Source organism: Perognathus longimembris, chromosome 5 (assembly GCF_023159225.1).
Source record: "Perognathus longimembris pacificus isolate PPM17 chromosome 5, ASM2315922v1, whole genome shotgun sequence".
Taxonomy (NCBI): domain Eukaryota; kingdom Metazoa; phylum Chordata; class Mammalia; order Rodentia; family Heteromyidae; genus Perognathus; species Perognathus longimembris.
In genome coordinates this window covers 8,087,147-8,112,060 of record NC_063165.1, presented here as the reverse complement: position 1 = coordinate 8,112,060, position 24,914 = coordinate 8,087,147, and positions in this window count along the sequence as shown.

Genomic DNA, 24,914 nt, shown 5'->3' with positions numbered 1-24,914 from the left:
TATAAGATATGCAATTAATAAGAAGCTTCTAGAATCTGACCCCTGGGTATGACAGCCTTCATTATTTCTGCCCATTTTCCCAGTCCAGACTTTGGACAATCTTGAAATTGTCACTTGGATATAAGGATGGTTTCTCTAATTTTGGGCTACAGAATCCATCCTCTGGTCCGTCCTGATGAGAGATACCTTTGGTGAAAAAGGACCTCCTGGGTTTGGGCCTTTGCTCTGTGCTCAGGAAAAGCCTATCTGCTATGGATGCTTCTTTTTCACTGGGGAACTTGGACCTTTGTCGAGTCTATGCTAACACCATGACTTATATAGTAGGAGCCAGGGGCCACACGACATCAACCTGATCTCTGCGGGGTTTGGAGACAAAGAAGGTGGCTGTTCACCATCACAAGTGGTCAACTCGATCTATATGATGTCACTACATCACAGATGAGTATCAAGACTCACATAAGTTCCCAGCTTAGTGATGCTCTGGGCCCCACACTGTATCTGGGGAAAAGTGGGTATTTTCTGTCAGCGCACCTCTGAGGACTGCTGGGACCTGCACTATACCTTTCTTCCCTTGGTTAATGTTAGTATTCTTTTGCTATAATAAACCATAATAGACTATCGTGACTTTGTTGAGTTCTGAGTCCTTCTAGCAAATTATGGAACCTGGCAGTAAGTGGCCTTAGAGTTCCCTAAACTTGGTGTCAGAAGACAAATTGTTTGGGGAACACTTGGACTTTGCAAGTTTCCAAGGGGAACCTCCACACTGACTTACTTGATCAATATTTCTGCAGGAAGTATGAGCACTCTTCATCCCCAGTGGGAGAATATTTTGTTCATACTCCCTTCCTGGTTGTCAGGTCTTTGCTTGGCCACCAATGTTGAGAAAAGTTCTCTGTCCACTGCCCATTATCATGCCAGTCCACAGGCCAGATTCAAGCATCGGCTTCTATGCATCCTCTGGTAGAACTCTTCCTCTCTCTCACACATCATCGTCTTCTCTTGTCCCATCCCTCCCAGGTCCAGACCTATTCAAATGAGTGCCTACTTCTGAGAGTGGATCTCCAAATCACCAGAATGTACCCCATTTTCTTGCCTAGCATTTCTATATGCTATTCTATAGTCAGCCTGCTGAAAACAAGTTCCACACTACAGATTCAAGAAAATCCCATTGAAAGAACCCAGCAAACAGACTATGTACCACAGAACTACTAGGGGAGGAGGTGTTAAGGTAAAAATTAGAATATTGGGAGGCTCTTGTGTATTAAGGTAACTATCAGAATATCGAGAGGCTCTTGGATTACAGAGAAAGAAATTATGTGAGCCTTGGTAAAGAAGGTCCTCAGCATTCATCAGACAAATCCATCAAATGTGACAGAGAAAATTAGATTTCCTCTATTTTTTCAATTGTGACTCAAGTAATACTTGATGTAGAACAGCATAATGTTTCTTTAAATCCCAGATTAAATATTCAAGAAGTGCAGGAAAAACACAGTAATTTGGATCAATTGGTAAAGAATTCAGCATGAGTTCACAAAAGTTAGACTTGCAGAGTGTAGCAGAAGAAACACAATTATATTCTTTCTGAATACTTATATAGACTTTACAAAATGGATAATCAAATCGAAGTCTTACGGGTCAATTGTAATAGGCAGACAATTTCCATGTGCCATTTCACGTTATTTGAATCCAAATTGGTGTTACTCAATTGCTTTAATGAGAAAGATTGTTCCCATTTATAATCAAGTTGAATATTTTCCTATTAAGGTATCTAAGAATGTTTAGTAAACCTTGTAAAACAGTAATTCTTGTTTCTCGTGAAGAGAGCATTTGAAGGAGGAAGAAGATAATAGGGAGTAAATTACTACTCAATTTGATTTGAATGAGTGGTCCATCATTCAAAAATGACTTAATTTGAATTACACTATAACACAAGTTGGTATATTATAGATCCATGGGATCGAGATCTAGTTTGTTTTCCCTGGATAAAAGTAGATAAATACTGAGACATGTATGCCCCAACAAAGTACTGTTAACTCTTTATCATATGTGCATTCACTCATTCAAAAGCCATTTCTTTAAGACATGTCATTTCTGATTAAATCATTTTGGTTTCAATGATTTAAAGATCTGCGACATGTGTTTTCTGCTCTCAGGGAGTTTATGGTTCATATGTCATACATGGCATCCTGGTGTTTTCTCAGGTCTAGGACAGGCCCTGGTGTTCCCCAGCTTTTCCTGGGGGCACATGATGGAGCCGTAACTCAGTTCCTCTGATAGAATGTAGACAGAGACATGGCTAGCACTGCTAGGTCTGGGCCTTTGAGGGTGACCTTATCTCTTTCCCAGAGGACCAAGACAGAGTGATCTAACTCTGGCCATAGGCATAGATATGGTTCTGGACTCTAGAGAATATGGAGCAAAGTCTTGACAACCTAGAAGAAATATTGAGTCCCTGCCTACAGGCCTGGCATCCCTCATTGAGCAGATGGAATACAGCTGCCCACAAGCCTGGCACCCTCTCTTTGAGCTGTTTACCTCAGGAGAAAAAAAAAACTACAAGTTTATAACTACTTTATGATGGGATCTTTCCATCCATTTTTGTGATGAAAAATTTCAAACATATAGCAAAGCTAGATAAACTATACAGTGGACATCCATCTGCCCAGAGCCCGATTTCTACAACTAACATTTTACTGTTCTTTCTATTAAAAAAAGTACAATCTTATCCATTGATTTACTTGCTAATCCTTTGTGGATACAATTCAAGTATTTTGTGGACACATCTCTACATTTCATCCCGAATCCTTAGGCTTGCATAATGATTATATTTACATACAACAATGTGCATAAATCTTAGGCGTGTTTATGCTGAGATTTGACAAATATTCCATCTACATAACATAATCCTCTATCCAGTTAAAGACCATTCCCTTGCCTTAGCAGATCTATGAGGTTATTCTTGTTATAGCAGCTTAGCATTACCCTAACTTAGACATGGAGAAATAATTTTAATAACAGGAACTAGACCTCTTTCATGTGTCTGAAATTATACACACTTGTACTAGGACTTGGTAATGGTTTGTCTCCAGAAGTTCATGTGGTTAAACTTGGTCCTCAGTGTGCCAGTGTTAAGATAGTGGAAGATTTAGGGAGCTGGGAATATGGCCTAGTGGCAAGAGTGCTTGCCTAGTATACATGAGGCCCTGGGTTCAATTCCCCAACACCACATATATGGAAAATGGCCAGAAGTGGCACTGTGGCTCAAGTGGCAGAGTGCTAGTCTTGAGCAAAAAAGAAGCCAGGGACAGTGCTCAGGCCCTGAGTCTAAGGCCAGGGACTGGCAAAAAAAATAAATAAATAAATAAGATAGTGGAAGATTTAAGAGATGGACCATAAAAGATGGTCATTAGGTCACAGAGTCACCATTTTCCCGTAGGGATTAATGTTGCCTCGTGGCAATGGGCCAAGTCTCTTGGGACTGGATTATTTCCTGAGAAAACGGGGTGTAATAAGAGGCCCAGCATTTTCCCTAAATCCGTCTACACACACTGCTCACCATTCTCATAGGAGCTCCCACTGTTTTAATGTCATCCACTATCAGGCCCTAATCAAAGACTAGCAGATGCTGGCACTATGCTTTTGAACATCAAAAATGATCCAACTGGGGCTGGGGACATGGCCTAGTGGCAAGAGTGCTTGCCTCGTATACTTGAGGCCCTGGGTTCGATTCCCCAGCACCACATATATACAGAAAACGGCCAGAAGTGGCGCTGTGGCTCAAGTGGCAGAGTGCTAGCCTTGAGCAAAAAGAAGCCAGGGACAGTGCTCAGGCCCTGAGTCCAAGCCCCAGGACTGGCCAAAAAAAAAAAAGATCCAACTTAGTAAGTCTCTTTTCTTTACCAGTTTCCCAACTCTGTGTATTTTGTTCCAACATCATAAATGGACTCTAAATCAGCACATCTTACTTAATGTTCAAAGTATTGTTATAATCTAGGTATGATTCGATCTGTCTTATCAATAAGAAAAGTGAATACGTGATAAGAAATAACTCTGACCCCAGGCTTATCCAATATAAAGGCCTTGGAGTTTTCTATTGCCCTTCCTGTCTGAGATTTTCAACTGAACTTGGTTATGCAAAGGAATGACATTTGAGCTACATCTTGAGCCCTTGAAGACTGAGCTAAATCTGCTTACCAGAAGAACAAAGCAGGGAAGGGCCTCCCACACAAAACAAAGACAAAGAAATGTGAGATTATAGCATTTTGGAGAATTGTTCCATCTGTCTGGAGCTTGGGATAATGATGTAAGGGCAGCAAAAGAGGGAGGGAGGGAGGAAAAGAGAAAAAGAGAGGGAGAGAGAGAGGGAGGGAGTGTTAAGAGTTGGCCAGGATCCTGAAGTTTTTCTATGTGGATTGGACTTAATCTTATAGGCAGTGAGAAGCCATCAAAAAGATTTAAGTAGGGTGTGTGTATGTGACATAATTAGTTTGGTATTTTAGAATGCAATTATTTGTATAGAAAATGATATAGGAAAGAGGCTAAGGAGACCAATTATGACATAGAGAAAATACTACAGTAGCTTGACAGCCCAAATTAGGCCAGCCACTGTAAAAACCAGGAGCACAAGCTGGAAGACAGGCCAGAGAACACTACTTCCCAAACAATCTTCCATCTTTTCTGTACGCGTTCTAAGGAATCTTCTATTTTGCAGTAGGGATTGCTCTTATTTCCCATAATATCCTTCACTCTCTTTTGCAGTAATAGAAGTTTCAGTGTAACCCACCCAGCTCATGACTACGTTACCATGCCTCCTTTGCAGCTATGCATGACCAGCTATATGGTCATTCAGGATTCTGCAATACAATTAGTTCTGGCTCAGAGCTAGATTTACAGGATAACTCTTGTTCCCCAGAATAAGCCCATCTTCTTCCTAAGCTGGGTTTGCTGGGCATCTAGAAAATCAATTCCCTTCAATGAAGCTTCATAGATGGCACACACACACACACACACACACACACACACACACACACACACACACACCATCCAGTAATGGCTGTACTTCAAACTAATCGACTGACCTCATTGTGACACCGTCCACTATGAGGCTCTCTAACCATCATCTAATTAGGGAGAACTTCCTGACTCATCAGCTACAACAAGCAAAGGGGGAAATGAAATATGTTTCCAGAGGTTAATAGATGATATAAATATGTTTCCAGAGTTAATGGATAAATGAATGTCTTTTCCTTCTGGCAAGTATTTGGTCTGTGTTCCTGATCCAGAGAGAATTGCCTTGTCTGTTGAGAGTCCTTCCTTTCTTTAAGTTTCCATCTACAGACCTCATACCATCACCGCGGATCAGAGCCTCATGGAGAGCTTTTGGGAAGTTCACATCCCTGCATTCTGTTGCCTTAGGAATCCAGATACTACTACTGGTCAGTGATGGGGTGGACAATTGGTATTCTGAGAAAAGGACTCAAGTCTAGGGTCCATGGACATAAACTTGGCTAATATTTTCCATAGAGTTTAGTATACAGGCGACCATTCTGGTGACAGGAAGATGCTTATCCTTTCCTCTGTCTAGAATATTTACTGGTTGGTCTTCCATAATACTATCTACCACCACCTCATGCAAGCTGTCCTGAGAGGTTTTCAGTTTATCTTAGGAGTAGAGATTTATTAATGTGGAGGACATTGGGTAGACCTGAGTAGCCAGAGTTTCCATCTAGATGAACACCCAAGAATTTCTAACTTGGAATCATTTCCCTTACCAGGTAAAGGAGGCAAAATTGTCACAGTTGATTAGGGAAAAGCAGCCTGCCTGGCACCTCCTTCTAACCCTACCTTCCTTCGTGAAAGTGTCATTTGGTTCTTGGTCAGAAAATGCTTTCCCTTGCTGGAGTATAGGCACCCCATCCCCTGCAAGGAGCAAAGGTTCTTCTGCCAAACAGCTATCTCTGCCATCCTGGGAAGGCTGAAGTAATGAGTCCATATTCTTTACTCCTGCAACCTTAAATTTATTCTCTGATTTTCACATAATTCAGGACTTTCCAAATCTGGCCACAATATAAGTGTGAGAGAGGATACAAGAGATTGTATTCAGAGAATAAAGGGGACTGCAGGGAGAGAAGGGAGAGGCCAAGGATGAAGTGAATGAAGAGAACATGACCTCTACAAAGCCACAAGGTCCCAATGCCCATTAGTCAACCTGCAGCCATAGTCAGGGTCAAACGATTGTCTTGGCCGTGTGGGGTGTGAATGTCCTACCACCTGCCTGTACCCTTCACTTTGGCCACACCTGTTTGGTCATCTCCTCGAGAATGGCTTCTTCTCCACATACACTCCCATGCGACCCTTCCACTGTAAATGGAGGCAATGTCAGACTAGTATCTGTCTGGATCTGCTATGGGGGCTTATTTTTGAAGCCTCCCTGTTCATTGTTTATGGGAATCTGTATTGCTGTCATAACCCAATGTTTCCTTCAAGGCCCACTGATTCCCACCCCGCTGGGGCTAGTTCTTAGGAAAGCTTTCTTTCGGCCCTTTCTAAAAGTGCACCTTGCCTCTGGCGAGACTGTCTTTTGTAGCTGCCCAGTTTCACAGCCTAAGAGCTTCCTCATTTTGCTTTATTTAGACCCCAGACCCTACTCCCTCTGTGCCCTTTGCAGTGGTGATAGAAGTCTGATCTGATCTGTCCCAGTCTCTGTCTCCTCTCTTTCCTTTCAACTGCCTGACAATCATGAAGTGTCACGTGTCTGTATGTGTGCATGCACACTTGCACACACCTGTGTGCACAAGTGCCAGCACTGGGGCTTGAACTTAGGCTGTAGGCACTGTCCCTTAGCTTTTTCACTCAACGCTAGAACTCTAGTGCTTGAACCACTGCTCTACTGCTGGATTTTGGTTAGTTAGTTGGAGATAAAAAAAAAATTCACAGACTTTCCTACTTGGGCTGGCTTTGAACTATGATCCTCAGACCTCAGACTCCTGAGTAGCTAGGATTACAGGTATGAGCCTCTTGGCACCCATCTCTCTCTATTCACCTTATTCCAAGTCAGTCTTCAGATTCAAGTCAGTGTGGGTACTAATGTCTGAGATGTGCTGGACTGTTCATCTCGATTATCACCTTGACTGGATTGAGAGGTGCTCAACCGAGTGTGTCCGTGAGGATGTTTCCAGAGACAATCGGCATGTGGGACAGTAAGTAACTGGGGAGGATCACACATCTGCCCTGGATGTGAGTGGCACTATCTGATAGGCTGTGGGCCTGAATGGAACAAAAGGTGGGATGAAGCCAGGCAGCTCATTTGACCTCTATCCTTCCCACATGTGTCTGTTGCTGTAGTCATTGCCTGTGGACATCAGCCTCCTGCTTCCTCAGCCTTCCAATGTGGACTCACACCAGAGACTGTCCAGGGAGCCTCCAGGCCTTCAACTGTCAACGTCCTTGTTCTGGGCTTTCACATTCTTGGGCTGAGCAGCTAGCAGGTTCTCTGCCTGTCCTGCATTGAAACAGCCAGGTGGGACTATCCAGCCCAATCGTGTAAACCAAATAAATACCCCTTTATAGTTGACTTTATAGATATATCTACATTCTGTTGGTTCTATTCCCCTAGACAACCCTGGCCAAAGTAGCTGCCTTAACAGAGCATCACAGAGCTCTGAAGGCTGGATGTCCCAAATCTAATTGTTCACTGGGTCATGGACCTTCTGAAACCCAGAGAAAGGAATCCTCCTTTCCCCTCCCAGGTTTGGTTGTTTAATTTAGGAAAGCAAAGGCTTAATCTGTGACTTCTCTCTGTTTATCTGTTTCCTTATAAAAAGAAAACAAGACCTGTTGGATTAGGGGTCCATCCTACCCTGTATGAATTCATCTAGATGAATTACTTCTACAGTGATTCTACTTCCAACTCAGGTCCCTTCTGAAGGCATTTCAACATATTTTTATTGGGAGGAGGCATAAATTAATCCAGAACAAATGGGCTGTGGAAAAATGAACTGGAAAGGCCTGAGCACTACTATTGTTCTTCCTTTATTCTTTCCTCCTTTTCTCCTTCCCTCCTTCCTTTCCTTCCCTTCCCTTTTACTTTCTCCCTCTCTCATCCCTCCCTTCCTTCCTTTCTCCATTCCTTCCTCCTTCTCTCCCTCCCTTCCTTCCATCCTGTCGGCCTCTCTGCCCGCTGCCATACTTTCTCCTGCTCTGTCCTTCCCCACCTCCTTCCCTCCTTCCTTCTTTCCATTACCCCTGCCTCCCCCCTCCAAACCCTCGTGGCCTCCTTGCTTGCATCTGGCTGTCTGTGTCTCTTCAGGGAGCTTCTACTGAGACAACCAGATGAGGAATGTCAGGCTGCCTGAGGTGACACCAGCTGGGTGGCTGCTCCCAGACAGCTCCTCAGGCCCTGGGGAGAGGGAGGAGGTCAGTCTCCCCCATCTCGCGTCCTCCTGCCTTGTGAGCCCTGTCTCCATTGCCGTTTTTAGCAGCTGCTTAGCTTGCAGGGCCTGTGCGCAGCCCTCACGCTGCCATCCAGACTGCGGGTGACGGCTCCACTCTCCCTCCCCGCTGCCACGGGACACTTGCTGCCCTGCTTTGGTGACATTGTGAGGCACCCGCCTGGACTGTGAGGACAGCGCTGCAGTGTCTGTGGGAACCCTAGTGGGGCCATGGATCACCCATGGGGCAGGGGCTGAATGCCACGTCAGGAGGTTAGGGATCTGTGTCAGGCCTTCCGTGTGAAATCTCATTGTGGCCTGAGGGTCATCGCCTGCCTGGGCCTCTATTAGCCAGGGATGACCAGGCATGGATGTTTACCTACGGCAGGGATAAGTACAGATTTAAGGAACATACCCACCCACACCCAGCCACTAGCCCTTAAATGGATTATGCTGCATATCTTACCGCCATTGCTGTAACACTGAAGTGATGGAGATAGTGATGGCTGGACACACTGTGCAGGGAGACCAGCTTTGCTCACCGCCCCCCCCCCCACAACCCCGGTAGGATCATGATACCACCCCGACAATCCTACACGAGACTCCTGTTTCCCCTCAAGTCTTCCCTAGGACATGGTATGTAGCTCAAGAGCCCTGCAGGCTTTGGCTACCCTCAGTGGAGGGCTGTGGAACCAGGTAGCTTGCAGTAACTGGCAGACTCTCAGAGGGTATCTCCCTCCTTGTTCTGCTGCGTAAATAGCTATGAAGCCCTTAGAATAGCAGAGATATCTCCAGACATGAATTCTTTTAACTTCAAAAATTAGTCACAATTGTAGTTATGAGTTATAGCATCTGATTTAGAGATTTAACAATATCCAATTTTTGTTTACTGATCTAGATGGATGAATATTATTTACTCTTTACTGAGTGTTGCTCCCCAGTACCAAAAGTCCTTTCCTCCTTCTGGGCATAGGACCACCCAATGAAAGACTACATTTCCCAGCATCCCATTCAGCTATGGCCACATGACTAGGTCCTAGAAAATGGGATGTTGTGGAAATGAGATGTGCAACTACCAGGAACGCTACTTACCTGCCACACTCTTGGCCAGGGCTAAAAGGTGAACTTGGTAGCAGTGGACCGGGTCCATCAAGGAGGAAACATCAGGGAGCAGAGGGACAGAAAGATGAAAGGAGCCTGGGTCCTGGCACAACTTGGTGGGTCAGCATGGCGACACTCATCCTCAAAACTGCCTTGGACAGCTCAGGGCAGACAAATGAACTTTTTATCGTGCTTGAGTCACCCTTATTTTTATCTTTGTTAAGACAACTGCATTAATAGCTCTAAACCCTGTCAATAAGTAATTGACATAGAGACTTCGCTTTTTTTTTTCATGCACAAGAAAACTTGAGAGTTAACTTTGCATTTAATATTTCTTGTTGACAAGCTGGCTCACAGGTATATGTTTTTTCCTGCTTAAGCATACCATCCACCACTTTCTCCCAAAGGACTTCTTATATCCAGCAAGTTGACCCAGAAGCCTTTATAATAATTCTAATTTTCAAATGGATAAAAAGAAGTCAGTTCAGGGGTCCCTCAAGGGCTGGACCCTCAAGGAGAACTTTGATTTAGAGTGTAGTTAAAAGCCCTATGGACTCTCACAGTTTTAGGCAATTTACTTTAAAACAATCTGGCTTTCTTCCCATCAATGTATTAGGGAGTGTGTGTCATAGTTTTATGGAGCTATGTGGTCACAGACCCTCAGTTGAATGTCATCCCGTTAGGTCATTTTGCTCTGTTACTTTTCTGACGACTTAGGAAGGTCTACACTCAGAGGACCCAGAACCGCTCTCTCAGCTCCTTCTGCCCGCTCTCTGACTGGCTGCTTCTATTCTAAGGCTTAAACTGAACTGTACTCATCCACAGAGATGCTTTTTTGAGAAATTAAGCTCCTTTAAAGATTAAAGTTTGGCTCCCTCAGCTTACTTACAAATTCACATTATTAAAACTAGGTCATGGAGACATGATTGTTCCATTTTTTTTTTCCACCAGACAATGGCCCCGGGCAGGGCCAGGTTCTGCTCCCCGTTGGAGCCCGGGAGCTGCTGAGCGAGGTGACCCCAGCAGCACTGGGCAGATGGCCACTGTACCTCCGGCCAAGGGCGCTTGCCCTTGCCACTTCCCAGCTCAAGTTTTGCTGTCCCCTTTTCCTTTCGTGGCTGATTTATGTGACTGGCCTCCAGGGGACTCCTCTGGGCTCCCACTTCGCAGTGACTCCTCTCCCCTCCCCCTAGGCCGCTTCACCATCAAGGGCAAGGACATTTTATTGGGTCATGGTGCTGGATGTAGGATTTTTTTTTTTTTTTGGTCTATCCTCAGGAGCTGAAAACTTTGAGACTGTCGTAGAGAATTAAACTATATAAAAATACTTGCTGGTCCTTGTGAAAAGGGGTGAGATTTACCTACCCTCTTTCCCTACAGGACCTCAGATTTGGCAATGTGACTTACTCTGGCCAACAAATCGAACAAGAGTCATATGACATGCAAACTTTGAAAGACAGTCTATAGCTAGCTGTGTCCCTGAGATGTCTAATGCTCCAGAAAGAAGCTGCTCTATGAGCCTGGATCCTAAAGAAGATGGCATCGGTGACATTGTTGATCTACAGTAGAGAGCTTGAACAAGAACTCTCATGGTGGGTACAAGTCTGTGGATATGTTACTATGGGCTGGACATTATGGGTACAGTATTGCCCAGGCTGTCCTGATCACTTCATAGCATATATGGGTATTATCCCCTTGGGTGCTTTCTTTCTGTGAGGCTCTGGTTAGGTGAGCTTGGACAGCCCATGAAAGGAGATAGCTGCGCCCTGAAAATAGGTTGAGGATGCAGCCCACAAAGACACTCAACACTGTCAGGTCAGAGAGGAAAGATAGAACAAAAACAATACCAACAAACCAATTCAACTCCAATGGAGAGCTGACTTGGGATGCCATAGTGATGGGAGAAGAGCCAGGAGACAGGACATAGTACATGAAGAGGGAGACATGTGGCATGGCATAATGGCGTCTGAACTGGTCTGACCCTATTTAGGGGCAGAGTCACAGGAAGTCCCAAGCACTTGACTGACAGATTCAGTAACCTATAGGCCAAGTGCCCACCCCTGTCTCTAAGAATTCAGGAGTACCCATCACCTGGGGATGGGACTTCCCTTCCTCTCAGAATCCAGGCGCACTCGTCAAGATAAGGTGCCAGATACTGCAACTCACCATGTGGCCAATGATGGCGCTGGCCAGATCTGACCTCCATACTACAACCAACACCCACCATCTGCATATCATTGCTTTGTACATGTACCCTTTGCTTTCATCTCTGATCCACTCTAATGCTTCTCTTTCCAGCCCCAAGGAAGAGGCGTTATAACCAAAGAACCAGTAAAGCCACACTGGCTTTACTACAAATTTCCCCGGAGTGATGGAGCTTCAAAGCCAACTGCCCATTCACTCCTTTGACACTTTTCCATGCCACAGCAAGGCTTTGGAGCCAAAAAACTTGAGCTCAGATCCTAGCTCTGCCCGCTGTTTCTGTGTGATACTTGGAAAATTACGTAAATTCTGGTTACTAAAATTTTCTCCCCTGCAAATTGAGCATCACAGAATTTCGTCTGTACAGGAGCTCTTATTACTGATCTCTGTGGGGGGAAAGCATGGAGCCAATCCCTTTTTGGTGAAATAGCTTCATAGAATGAAGCCAAAAAGAAATAGAACACCTGACACATACTGAACGCACTCAGTAGTCCTCTTCAAGCTGTGATTGAAAATCTTGTAGCAGGTGCTGGTGGCTCACGCCTCTAATTACAGCTACTCAGGAGACTGAGATCTGAGGATCTAAGGATCACGGTTGGAAGCCAACCCAAGCAGAAACGTCCATAAGACTTTGGTAAACAGAAATTCAATTGCAAGATACAGAGAGGGAATTGGTAGTTTTTATTAGAAAGCCTGGTGGCTTCAGGTGGAATAAAAGATCTGCAGCCCCCAAAGTAGCTAGCACAAAGCTTTTAAAGACAAAAACCACATGTTGATGGTGGAGACCAAAGCCCAACAAAAGCAAACTATGTGGGAAAATGCCCAGGGGCGAGCAAATCAAACCATCTAGGGAATAATCAAGGGCGGGCATTCCCTGTAGCAAAGGTTTCCTAGAGCCAAACAGCATGGCCTCTGTGATTCAAAGAACAGCCTCTCTCTCTCTGCTCTAGGCTTTTCAGAGGAGCTGGGTGAAAAGCCCCAAACACCCATCAAGACGAAAGGGATGGGGTGAGAACAAGGCAATGTTACTTAGACTCACAGATCCTTATTTCAACTTATCCCCAATTAATCAGCAAAAAGTCTGAAGTAGAGGCGACTCAAGTGGCAAAATGCCAGCCTTGAGCAGAAGAGCCAAGTGAGTATAAAGCCCTGAGTTCAAGCTCCAGGACTCTCTCTCTCTCTCTCTCTCTCTCTCTCACACACACTCACACACACACACACACACACACACACACACACACACATCCTTTGACCTCAGCCCTCATGGGTCTCAGTCCCCTCCTTTCTGTTTGGCTTTGTTTTTCTGAGATAGGAATTCAAACTCAGTATCTTATGCTTTTGCTCACTGGCTGGTGCTCTACCACCTGAGCCACGCCTCTAGCCCCAGTCTCCTGCTTTCTAAATGGCTGCTATCAAATCCCCAAGCTGTTTTAATTACCTGTTTGCGGTCCTAGCTCTCTCTCCTCTCTCTCTCTCCTACCTTAGAGAACAGCCAGAGCCCGCAATAATGCTCCCTCTCCACAAGAAAGAGAGAAGGTTAAGGGATTAGAGGCCCCAGCTTTCCTTCCATTCTGGGGTCTCACCTTCCTTGACCTGTGTGGGCAGTCCTGTGTGGATCAGGTGCTGAGCAGAGGGAAGGATTGGGGCAGTCTCTTTCTCAGCATCAGCAAGCTTAAGTCAGAGTACTGCCCAGGCCCAGAGAGTTTCCATTTCAGCATGTGTTTCTACGTGAAAGAGACTAGGTAACGTGAAGGAGTGAGTCCTGCCTTATTCCCCAAGGTCAAGCAAGACACCAGGCTTGACCACACACACGCCTGTCCGCAGGCAGTTATTCTAGACGGAGCCAAGGACCCCACCCTTGGTCCCCAGGGGACAATAGCCCCTCACCCTAGGTGGAGCATTCCACTGGTGGCCTGGTGGTCCACTGGTGGTCAAGGACATCGCCCTGGGACCATAACCCATTTCCTGTTTTCTACTTCCTTATTAAACCCTACAAAAGCCCACCCCCAAATCCAGTTCCCGGTACAGCCTCCAATCCCACGGGAAAGTCTGTGCTCCTTGCTGTTCCTCAATAAACAGTCCTCGCCTGTTGAGATCCAGTCCGGCCTATTCCTTTCTGTTCTCCTCCATTTTCCCAACATAAAGTAGTTTCAGGACAATGGGAAATTCTCGTCAGCTGACGCCAACCAAATGTGGCAATGTTCAAACATTCAGACACAGGCTTTGGTGGGGCAGAGAACAAATAGCTGTTAGACAACAAATCAAAGTAGACTCAAGTCCATGCCTCTAACTCTACTACTTTATTGCTATTTGACTTTGAGTGAGTGTTTTCACTTCCCTGGGCCTTTTCAACCAGGAAATGGAAACAATAATGCTGACCTCCTAGGGTAGTAAAGTGGGGCTAAGTGGGACCAGCAGGCACTCAGCAAACAACACCTGGCAAAAACTAAACACCCTGAATACTTGTCTTCACAAACACTATTCTTCCCACAAGATGCCAATACAAATAAAGTATTAATCATTTCAGGAAAGCTGGTGCTCATAGAAATGATCATTCACTATTTTAGGGGCTGTGTCAAAAGTTGGGCTTATTTTAATCCTGGGTCCAGTTAAGACCTCCTAGGCCTTCCTCATGAGTCTGTCACACTTGAAGAATATAAGCTGATTTATAGTTCTAGCACAGGCCTGGTGAGGCCTTCTGGTTACATCCTATTTTGCACATACCTGGTGAAAGACAGCACTTTGTGCTGAGTTGCTCTTCTTCTTAGAAAGCCACTAATGCCAGTGTACAGGCCCTACCTTCAAAGCCTCATGTTGTCCCTGATCACCTCCAAATGCCCCCCTTCCCAAATATAATTTATCATAAAGTGGCAGAGTTTTCAACACACAAACTTTGGAGATGGGGGACGTGTTCAAATTATAGCAACTTTCTAGAACACTGACTGATAGCATACAAAACAAAATCATATTCTTGTTTCAAAAGATAGCCTGTGCTGCCCAGCATGGAAAATTCTACTCTTATCAGCCCACATTTTAGTAGAGGCCCTCAGTGTGTGCCTGCCCAGAAGACTGTGGACATTGTTCAAGAAGGAGTCTTACTTCTTCCCACAATGCTCTTCTGTCATTGCTGGTCTCCGTGGCACATTGTGGAGGTGGCCTTTCCACCAGCTACGCAATCATCCTGCACCCAACTCATGTCATCCAGAGGCTGCTACATGCTCAATGTGGGCTGGGACAAGATTGTAGCTCTGTTAGTTCCATTTCCCCAACCAATGCAGTCATGTAGGAGTTCCTAAAAACACCATCCCTCGCTGGAGGGCCAGTGGCTCACACCTGCAATCCTAGCTACTCAGGAGGCTGAGATCTGAGGATCACAGTCCAAAGCCAGCCAGAAAAGTCCTCAAGATTCTTATCTCCAACAAACTACTCAGAAAAGCTGGAAGTGGTGCTATGGCTCAAGTGGTAGAGCACTAGCCTCCAGAGAAAAAGCTTAGGAATAGCACCCAGGTTCTGAGTTCAAGCCCCAGGACTAGCATACACACACACACACACACACACACACACACACACACACACACACACACACACACTGGTCAAATTTAACATGTTCTCTTATCAACAGCATTGTTTTACCCAGTTCAAGTTATCTTCAAATCTGAAAAAAAAATACCCTATTTACACATCTGTTCAAAAAGATAATGCAAAGAAATCTCACCAGAAGCAGGAAAAAAGAAAAATAAAGCACTGGGTTTCTCATTAAAAAAGGACTCTCCAGCAAAAGGTCAATTGAAGAGTCTCTCTGCCAAGGGATCACCAACAAATTCTAAGCAAATGGCTTAGAAATCCAAACCAAGAGGATGTGATCCTCAGTCACCCACCTGGTTAACTTAGCCAGTTATAAATGCCCTGCGCAGGGTGCTGCGTAGTTCATGAAGGTATTTGTTGATTGTTTTATGGAAATCTAAACCATGTCAAGGATCAGTGTCCTGACATGGAACACTAAAATCACTGAAAACCAACAGCAAGAACAACAATAAATGAGTTGTTTTGCATGTTAAGGAATGACTCCTGTTTCCTAGCGATCAGTCCACAAATCATCGGCTTCACACTCAAGTTCAATGACGGTATCTTTCTTATCCCTGCGACCATGGTCTGATTCGAAGTGGGCTCTGGAATTGCCAACTTGGAGGACAATAAGTCTGAGAATGTCCAGAGCCAACACACAGAGACAACTTGCCAGAGAATGAAGTCAGTAGAAAAACTAACCAAGAAACAGTATGGATGACTAAACCCCACTATGTTGTTTAACATCCTGGGTTAGCTATGTCTGAAAATAGAACCTCACTTAGATTTTTTTCAGTTACAGTGTCCATCCAATCATTTCCTCCATTTTGGCTAAGTCTCTAACATTTTGAAATTTATGTCTGTATTTGTCAATATGGTTTCCTGTCATTGTATTATGCTATCTGCTGATTATATCCTATAGAAACAAGGGCTGTGAAGCCTTCTAGATGTAAAGTTATGCTTAAGCCAAGAGCCAGTAGCTCGTGCCTGTAATTCTAGCTACTCCGGAGGCTGACATCTGAGGACCAAAGTTCAAAGCCAGCCTGGACAGGAAAGTTCATGAGATTCTTATTTCTAATTAACTGCCCCTCTCCTAAAAGGCAGAAGTGAAGCTGTCACTCAAGTAGTAGAACACTATCTGTGAGCAAAAAAAGCTCAAGAACAGCACCCAGGCCCTGAGTTCAAGTCCAGGACCAGCACACACACACACACACACACACACACACACACACACACACACACAGAGTTGTGCCTTATTTAGTAAGAGAAGGAGCAATGATGTCTAGTAGTAGGTGTATTTTCTTTGTATATCCAGAAATTTTCCTTGGATCTTTCTTCTATATAGTTCTAATATTTTCCATTATTGTAAAGTCCCTCCCTCCAAACACTTCCTCCATAGAAATGGGCATGTGACCCATGACAGCCATCAAACTCCTTCCTGGTGTGTGTGTGTGTGTGTGTGTGTGTGTGTGTGTGTGTGTGTGTCTGTGTGTCTGTGTGTCTGTGTGTCTGTGTGTCTGTGTGTCTGTGTGTCTGTGTGTGTCTGTGTCTGTGTATGTATTGTCCTCTTTTATCTGTAAAGTTACTAAGTGGAGTTTGGGGGGAACATCTTTACAGACCATGGGAAAGGCTTGCAGAAAAAAGTAAAATCAGATTGAAAGAAAAAGAGATGAGAAGAACGAAAGATGAAAATGGGCCCTGCTAACATTGTTTGAGCCTTTATGTCAAGTTGAAACATGAACTTCTACTCTATTTTCCATTCATGAACTCACAATTTGGATAATAACCTGAGCCCTGTGGTTCTTTGCAATGCTTTGAATTGTGGTCCTGAGGTATATTCCCATGTCCTAATCCCTGGAATTTCTGAATGTGACCTTATTTGGGGAAAAAAAGTATATTTGAAGATATAATTAAGATGACATCACCTCAAATTTCCTGGGTGGTTCTACGTGTGGTAGCAAAATATTCTTGAGATACACAGGAGAGAAAGGCAGAGATCAACGTTATGGAGACACAAGCCTGAAAATGTAACCACCACAAGAAGCTGGAAGAGGCAAAACCCAGAACCTTTCTGTGAACCTTCAATGGAAACGTGGTTCTGCCCACACCTTCACTTCTGGCATCTAGAACCTGTGAGAGCTCAGGTGTCTGTTGTTCAAAGCCACCATGTTTGTGGTGATTCGTTTTGGCAAACTAATCTATTACTCTATGATGTGTCAAGGGAACACTAACCAAGTGGTGGCATTTGGGCCCTGATGTCTCACAATACTTCAGGGCACTGGAGCCTATACCAAGAGACAGCATAAGATGGTCCAGTTTGTCTACCATCCAACAACCAGAGTTTCCTTAACTCGTCATCCAACAACCAGAGTTTCCTTAACTCGTCATCCAACAACCAGAGTTTCCTTAACTCGTCTAATCTGAGCATGTTTACTGTGTTCTTCCCTTAGAATAAATTTTCTCCCAGGAGATATTCACATTTTTTTTAAATGGCCTCCTGGTAACTCTATCCTTTCTGTCTATCTCTGTCTATCCGTCTGTCTCTCTCCCTCTTTCTTTCCCTCTCTCTCTCTCACACACATATAACACTTTGCCACAGAATAATATTAATAACTCAAGCATGAGTTATTAATAGTGCTGGATATCCACATGCACAATCGTTACCCTCACACACACACACACACAAAAATTCTATCCGCTATACAAGAGGCTCTTATTTCCAATTAACCAGCAAAAATACTTCAATCAAATAGATCCCAGAACTAAATGCAAAGTGCAAAGCTATGAAACATCTTGAAGATAAAATAGATTGCCTGGATTTGGATCCTGTCTCTGCCACTTACCAATTGCATTCTTGACACACACAAAAATTGATTGGCTTCTCTGAATGTCCATCACCTCTACTCCAGAGTTGAGATGATGCTAAGAACTGCCTGGCAGAGTCCGGACAGATAATGAGGTGAACCACCAGGAGAGTGAGAGCCAGTACCCTAAAGGTGCAAGTTAGTAAAGAATTAACAGTAGGTACTTTATGGACTGATTATTAATGATATTTTCTATAACCAAAGATGAATGGAGCTGAAAATAAACCACACTGCAATGAAGAAACTACTCCTAGGTGTTCGAGAAGATGTAATACCTGAAAAAGATTAAATTCATCTTTAGTTAATGCTGTGTCTAAGAGCAATAGTTATAAGAAAACCCCAAAATGACACGCTCAGTGACAGCCATATCTTCTCCCAGGAACATTCTCGATTGACCCATGTTATAGCATCCTGGTCCTCACCCAGATTCACATCTGCGGCAGAGAGCCAGGTGAGAGCAGAGCACATTGCTGCCGTCCTGCAGACGGAAGATGGAGTCCAGAAAGGGAGAGGACGCAAATTCCGAGGCTAGGGGCCCTCAGTATAGATGCTTGTTTTTCTCAGGGGAACACTTGAAGAAGGGCTGGGAGAGCACGAAATATGAGCCAAATGTACTGTCATCGTTATCCTCTGGTTTCTGACAGAAGTAAAATGCCTAAGAGAGGAAACCTGAATGAGGGTCAATCCAAGAACATTCTTTAGTGTTCCGTGTCCCTGCTGTTGCTCGTGGGAACCCCAGAGGGCAGGCTAGGCTGCTGGACCATGGTGTGTCACCACCAGCTGTCAGAGGAATCCCCTCCTGGCCAAGACACCCCCTGGTTCTCTCAGCTTTTGGAGGCAAGCCTGGGCATACTTCCTCGCTGTTATCCCCATTCACATAAGCAAAGCCAACTACAGAGCTGAGTGTTGGTGGCTCAGTGCGTCTTCTGTTGGCCAGAAATACTAACAAAACTTTCCTGAATCCATAGGACCCCAATGTGGCTAATGACTCTTTCCCATGAGTAAAAAAAAGTTTAAAAATCCAACAAAAAGTCAACCTCACAGCAACCCTTCTCCATTTCAGAAGGTGTTCATTATCCTTCTGGGGGCTGAGAAGGATCTTTTCATTTTAATTATGGGGAACTCGAGGAGGCTGGAGATTTGTCTGAGAAGCAGGGCCTTCTGCATCTAAACTGTGGGTTGCTTTCTGGACTTCACATTTTTGCTCTCTGAGTGTGAAACTAGTGCCTTGGGAAATGGTTAGCCATTTGATGGAAAACCAGACTTCCAAGCTTTACAAGTATTTGCTAGGTCTGCTGAAACAGCAGGCTCGCTGTTCATTTTCTGGCAAACAGGATGAGGCTTCAGTTGACTCCCGCATCTGCTGTTCTGGGGACCTCAAAATCACCTTATACTCTAAGCGCATCTCTCTTCTGACACAGGCTAGTTAGCCTGGGCTCCTGGGAACCATCTGAACTTCTTCTGAGTCGGATGCATTTTGCTTTCTGTCATATATACTTCTTCTTGTCTATAATATCTGGCTGTTTACAAGAACATTTGATTCCAACTCTCATATAGGACACTATAAATAAAAGTATTTGAAAAAAAAAAAGTCCCTTTGGAGGATTGTATGGTAAAAGTTGCCTGCACCAAGTTCTAACAAAACATAAGATAAATAAAGCCAGGAGGCCGTGAACTGGGGAGAGGTGTCCCCAAACACATAGGCCTAATAAGAACTGTCTCAGGGGACTCTGCCATGACCACAGACTCGCAGAATATGTCTATAAGGATGTATGTCCAATAGCTGACTGCTCTGTTTGGGGCTGGCACCAACTTTACTGTTAATCTTTGAATACCTTTGTTTTCAATCCTGGTGACCTATTATTATTGTTTAAAGATAGTAGGCATAATTCTCCACATTTTGCCCTTAAAAACATCCTTTTGGAATTAAATAAAACCTCCTAAAGTATCAACCAGCCAATTAAAAAATGGGACAATGAACTGAAAGGCAACTCTCAAGAGAAGAAATAAAAATGACCGATAAATATATGAATAAATCCCTGGCCTGTCAAAATGGCCATCATCAGGAAGATAACAAATGCTGACAAGGATGCAAGTTAAAAGGAGCCTTTACACACTGCTGGGTGGTGTGTAAACTAATGCAACCACTGTGGAAATCAGTATGGAAGTTCCTAAAAAGAACAACAAAAAATGGAACTATCCCATAATCTAGTACTACTACTCTTGGTTATTTATCCGAAGGAATGTCAGAATACACTTCAGGCCCTTATACACCCATGCTCACTGCAACACTTCACAATAGCCAAGCTGTGAAACAGCCCAGATGTGGTACAACTGTTAAGTGAATCAAGTAAATGTGATATACACATAATATTCACAAAAAAGAATAAAACTCTGATGTTTGATGGTTGATAAGGATAAAGATTGCATGTTCTTTTTCATGTGGATGCTAGACCTAAAAGATAAACATATGCATAAACACACATAGGATCTCATATATATTACATATGGCATATATAGGTATATCATAGGTCATACAGATGACATAATCATAATTGTGAGACATGGAAATTAGAAGTGGGAAGGATGTTAGAAGTGAAACAATACTGAAATAATCACATCTATCTATCTATCTATCTATCTGTCATCTATCTACCTACTTCTCACTATCATCCTCCTTGCCTCACAACCCATCCTGTTGGTTCATTTCTATAAAGAACCTTGACTGAAACCAGGACTCTTCAAGGTACCTAGTTCTAGATTATACTTCAAATTATTCCTGCAAACCAGAAACAAGACGAGCGGCCAAGTCTCCTTCATCTAGACTACATTCCGTTTTCCTCCGGACTCAGCACCTCCACTTTACTGTGCTATAGGCGGAAGACTTGCCTTGCCCTGAGCTTCATTTCTGGAGGAATGGAAAGGTTCTCCAGCTCGTTCGAGGGTGAGCATATCTTAGGCTGCATCCAATGCCTTCCTGTGCATGAGACGCTTTCCCTACGTGACAACACAAACCCTCAGCAGACTAGAGTTTTCAGACGAAAATACACTTGAAAATGTTGCTCTGGTTTACTGTATTGTTAAAAGTTCTAGTCATAGACATTGAATCGTTCCCATGAGCCGAAGTTGCCAGTTCCGGCAGATGCCTCTGATGCCTCTAATAAATCTCCACAGCTGCCGCGTGGCGGAGGGCTTGATGTGAGCACCCACCCCCTCGAGTGCTGTACACAGCTTGAAGCTTCAAGCTCCAGGGCCTTGTAGGAGCTGCCTTTGGCTCCCACCCAAGTGAAGCCTGGAAATGTGCGGGAGCTAACACTCCAGAAGCAATTCCCAGCCAGTGGGTAGAGCAACTGGTGACTAGATGTCTGTCTTGGACTATTTTACGTGACTGTAACAGACTACCTGAGTCTATATGCCTTATAAGGTAAATCCATTTATTTAGCTGACAGGTTCAGCCTTGGTGCTGGCATAAACTCAGCTCCAATGAGGTCCTTGTGGTGTTCTCTAGAGGCAGGAGCACATGGGAAGGCAGACAAGTAGGCGGGGCAGCCACAGAGCAGGGTGAGGTCAGGCTTACTTGCTCTTTCCTAACCACCTACCCTCTTGTAAATGAATCTGCTCTTGTGAGATCTAGCCCACTCTGTAAGTCAGCGTGCACCAGCGCACCCATGTTCCCTTCACTAAGGAGGCCATGACCTAACTGCCAAGGCTCTGCTTCTTCAAGGTCCCTTAACCTTTCAGTACATCAGGGACTAAGCTTCAGCATGAGTCTTAATAGTGACAAACTGCATCCAGACCAGTGTAGTGGCCCAGCCTGCCATCAATGGGAATTTTGGGGAGGTGCTCTATGTGCTTCTCAGAAATACCTGGAGGATCACAGCCAGATGCTGGTGGCTTACACTAGCTACTCAAGAGGCTGAGATTGGAGGACCGTGGTTCAAAGCTATCCAGGGCGAAAAAGTCCATGACACTCTTAACTCCAATATATTACTCAGAAAAAAACAAACAAACTGGAAGTGGCACTGTGGCTCAAGAGCTTTGACAAACACTAGGGACAAAAGCTCAGGGACAGCATCCAGGCCTGAGTTCAAGTCCCAAGACTGGCACACACACACACACACACACACACACACACACACACACACACACACATGAAAAGAAGGAAGGAAGGAAGGAAAGACAGACAGACCTTGAGAATCAAGCTCTCTGCTCACAGTGATGATCTTGAAAATGCCTCTGCTCCCATCTGCCTGCCAAATCAATGACCTGCCCCAAGTCTACATCTCAGACTCTTCTTTCATGACAATCTAAAGTAATACTCACCACCACTGGCATTACCAGAACTTTATGCAAATGCTAGTCTCTCCATATTTGCTGGAATCTCCAGGAGGACAAGAGTCCTTGTTGGCTCAGCTAAGTCTTGTCATTGCTGAGCAAGGTAGAGGACCACACAAGGGGCCGATGGCAGCCTAGGTGTGCTCATGGGTCAAGCCCTGTACTAGGCTTTCATTCTGAATAAGCAGTAGTTTCCTTAAAAAAACAAAACATAAACATTAACATTAACATAAACAGGAAAATTATTTTTGTAACAGCTTTACTGGTATAGTTATATACAATTCCCCCAGGGACGGTATTCAGTGAATTCAATGCTTTTGTTTTTGTATAATCAGGGTTGTGCAACCATTATTCAATTTCGGAATACTTTTGTCACCCTAAAAAGAAAGCTTTATTCGCATCAACTACTCCCCATTTCCCACCTCACTCCAGACTTAGGCCATTCTTAATCTTATTTGTGTTCCTATGGATTTTCTTATTCTGTACTTTGGACTGATACAAATCCTACAACATGTGGCCTTTTCTGACAGATTCCTACTATATCACATGATATATCCATGGTGCAGTATATATAAGCACTTCATTTCCTTTTTATTACCAAATAGAATTCCACTTTATGAAGAGACCATATTTGGATCACCTATTTATCATTTAGTGAATGTTTCAATTCCCCCAAGCATTTGCCATGGCTTGATGGACAAAATTTTCAATATCCTTCCTGGCAGTTTTTTGAAATGGACAATCTAACGGGCATCACGTGAGTATTAACTGTCCCTATTCAAAGGCTTGTATACTGAGGGATCCGTCCCCAGAAAGTGGTGGATCACAAAGTGCTAACAGTGCCAGTATGTTAGCCTACACTGATGAGTTTGTAGCTGAACAAACTAGTCGAAGGTGGGGCCTTGTTGGAAAATGTAAGTCATGAGGACATACCTTTGGAGAAAATATCCTGTTCCTAGACTCTCTCTCATTTTCCCCTCTGCTCTCCATTAGCTTTGCTCTACCACATTCTCCCCACCAGACCCCAGATGCAACAGAGCCAAGACCAGGGACTGAAACCTCTGAAACTGTGAGGCAAAAATCAGCCTTTCTGCTTTTAAGTTGATTGGACTCAGGTATTTAATCACAGCAACAAAGAATGCCTGACATAGTAACTCTTATCTATCATTATCACACTGGGCAACAGTACCCAGAAGCTTCTTGTTCCTAACTGCATCTTAGTACCCACTGATCAGCCTTTTCCCCATCCCTTCCTCTGCCTCTCTTCTCTTTTCTGCCTCGTTATTTTTAGCACACTGGCTTAATGGTAAAAGGCCTTGGCTCCTTTTCAATTCATGTGATCCCTGCAAAGGTTCTTTAGCTCCCAGTTTGGCCCAGTGGCTAACGAGCTTGAGGTCTGCTGGTATGGTAGGAGACACAGAAAGCCTCTGAGAAGCAAGTGACGTCTCTGATGACGCACAAACTCAGCACAAGGCTGGATGGGCTTTAAAAAGCTCCTCCAAATCACTCTGATTATTTCCCTTGGTACAGATCTGGCCCAAAATATCTAACAGTCCATTCCCAGTACACCTTTCAAAGCTGCAATGCTGCACGCATAGTGTTCTTCTTGAGAAACATAGCGGATGTTACATAATAAGGGTTGGCATCTTCTTGCATTAGCAGGTTAAACAGCCCCTGTGTCCTAGGGTAGGAAATAAGAGCTCATTAGAAAGACCCCCACCCTTCTCATACACATTCAGACATGATCCTAATGATTACCTCAGGAGTTCTGAAAACTACAGCTGCACCTTGCTCCTATATCCAGAGAAAAACAAGACGAGTTTGAAAGTCAGGAGCCCTGGATGGAGCGAACACTGTCTCCGTTCCCAGCCAGGTGACTCACCACATCTAATTGGGTTTGGGGTTCTAATCATATTAATGACAGCCATGTCATAGGCCAATATGACAAACAGCAAATAAATCATTCAAATCAAAAACATGGATTTTAAATGTCTTCTAGCTTGGTTGGAAGCAAGTGAGCAATAAAGAGATGACGACATCAAAACTTTTATGAGTCACTTTCACAATGGACTATCTGGTCCATTTCACCATGGTCTACACACACCACCAAACATTTCTTCCTTAAACCTCAATGGCCATAAAAATCCACCTGCACATTTAGACTATGCTTTCAGATTCTGCACATAAGGAAATAATGGAGAAGACAGTAATGGCTCAAACCTGCATAGCAAATTGGTTGGGAAACATATGTCCACTTTCTGGTCTCCTGGGTGCTTCTTCACCTGGCCGAGAGACCTCAGGAAACCCTGCGATCTTTCCCCAGAGACTCCACCCAGATTTTCATTTCTTCCCTGGACTCAGAATCTTGTATAACTTTTGACAGACACTCAAGGGTCCTTCTGATTACAGGTTTGTTTAA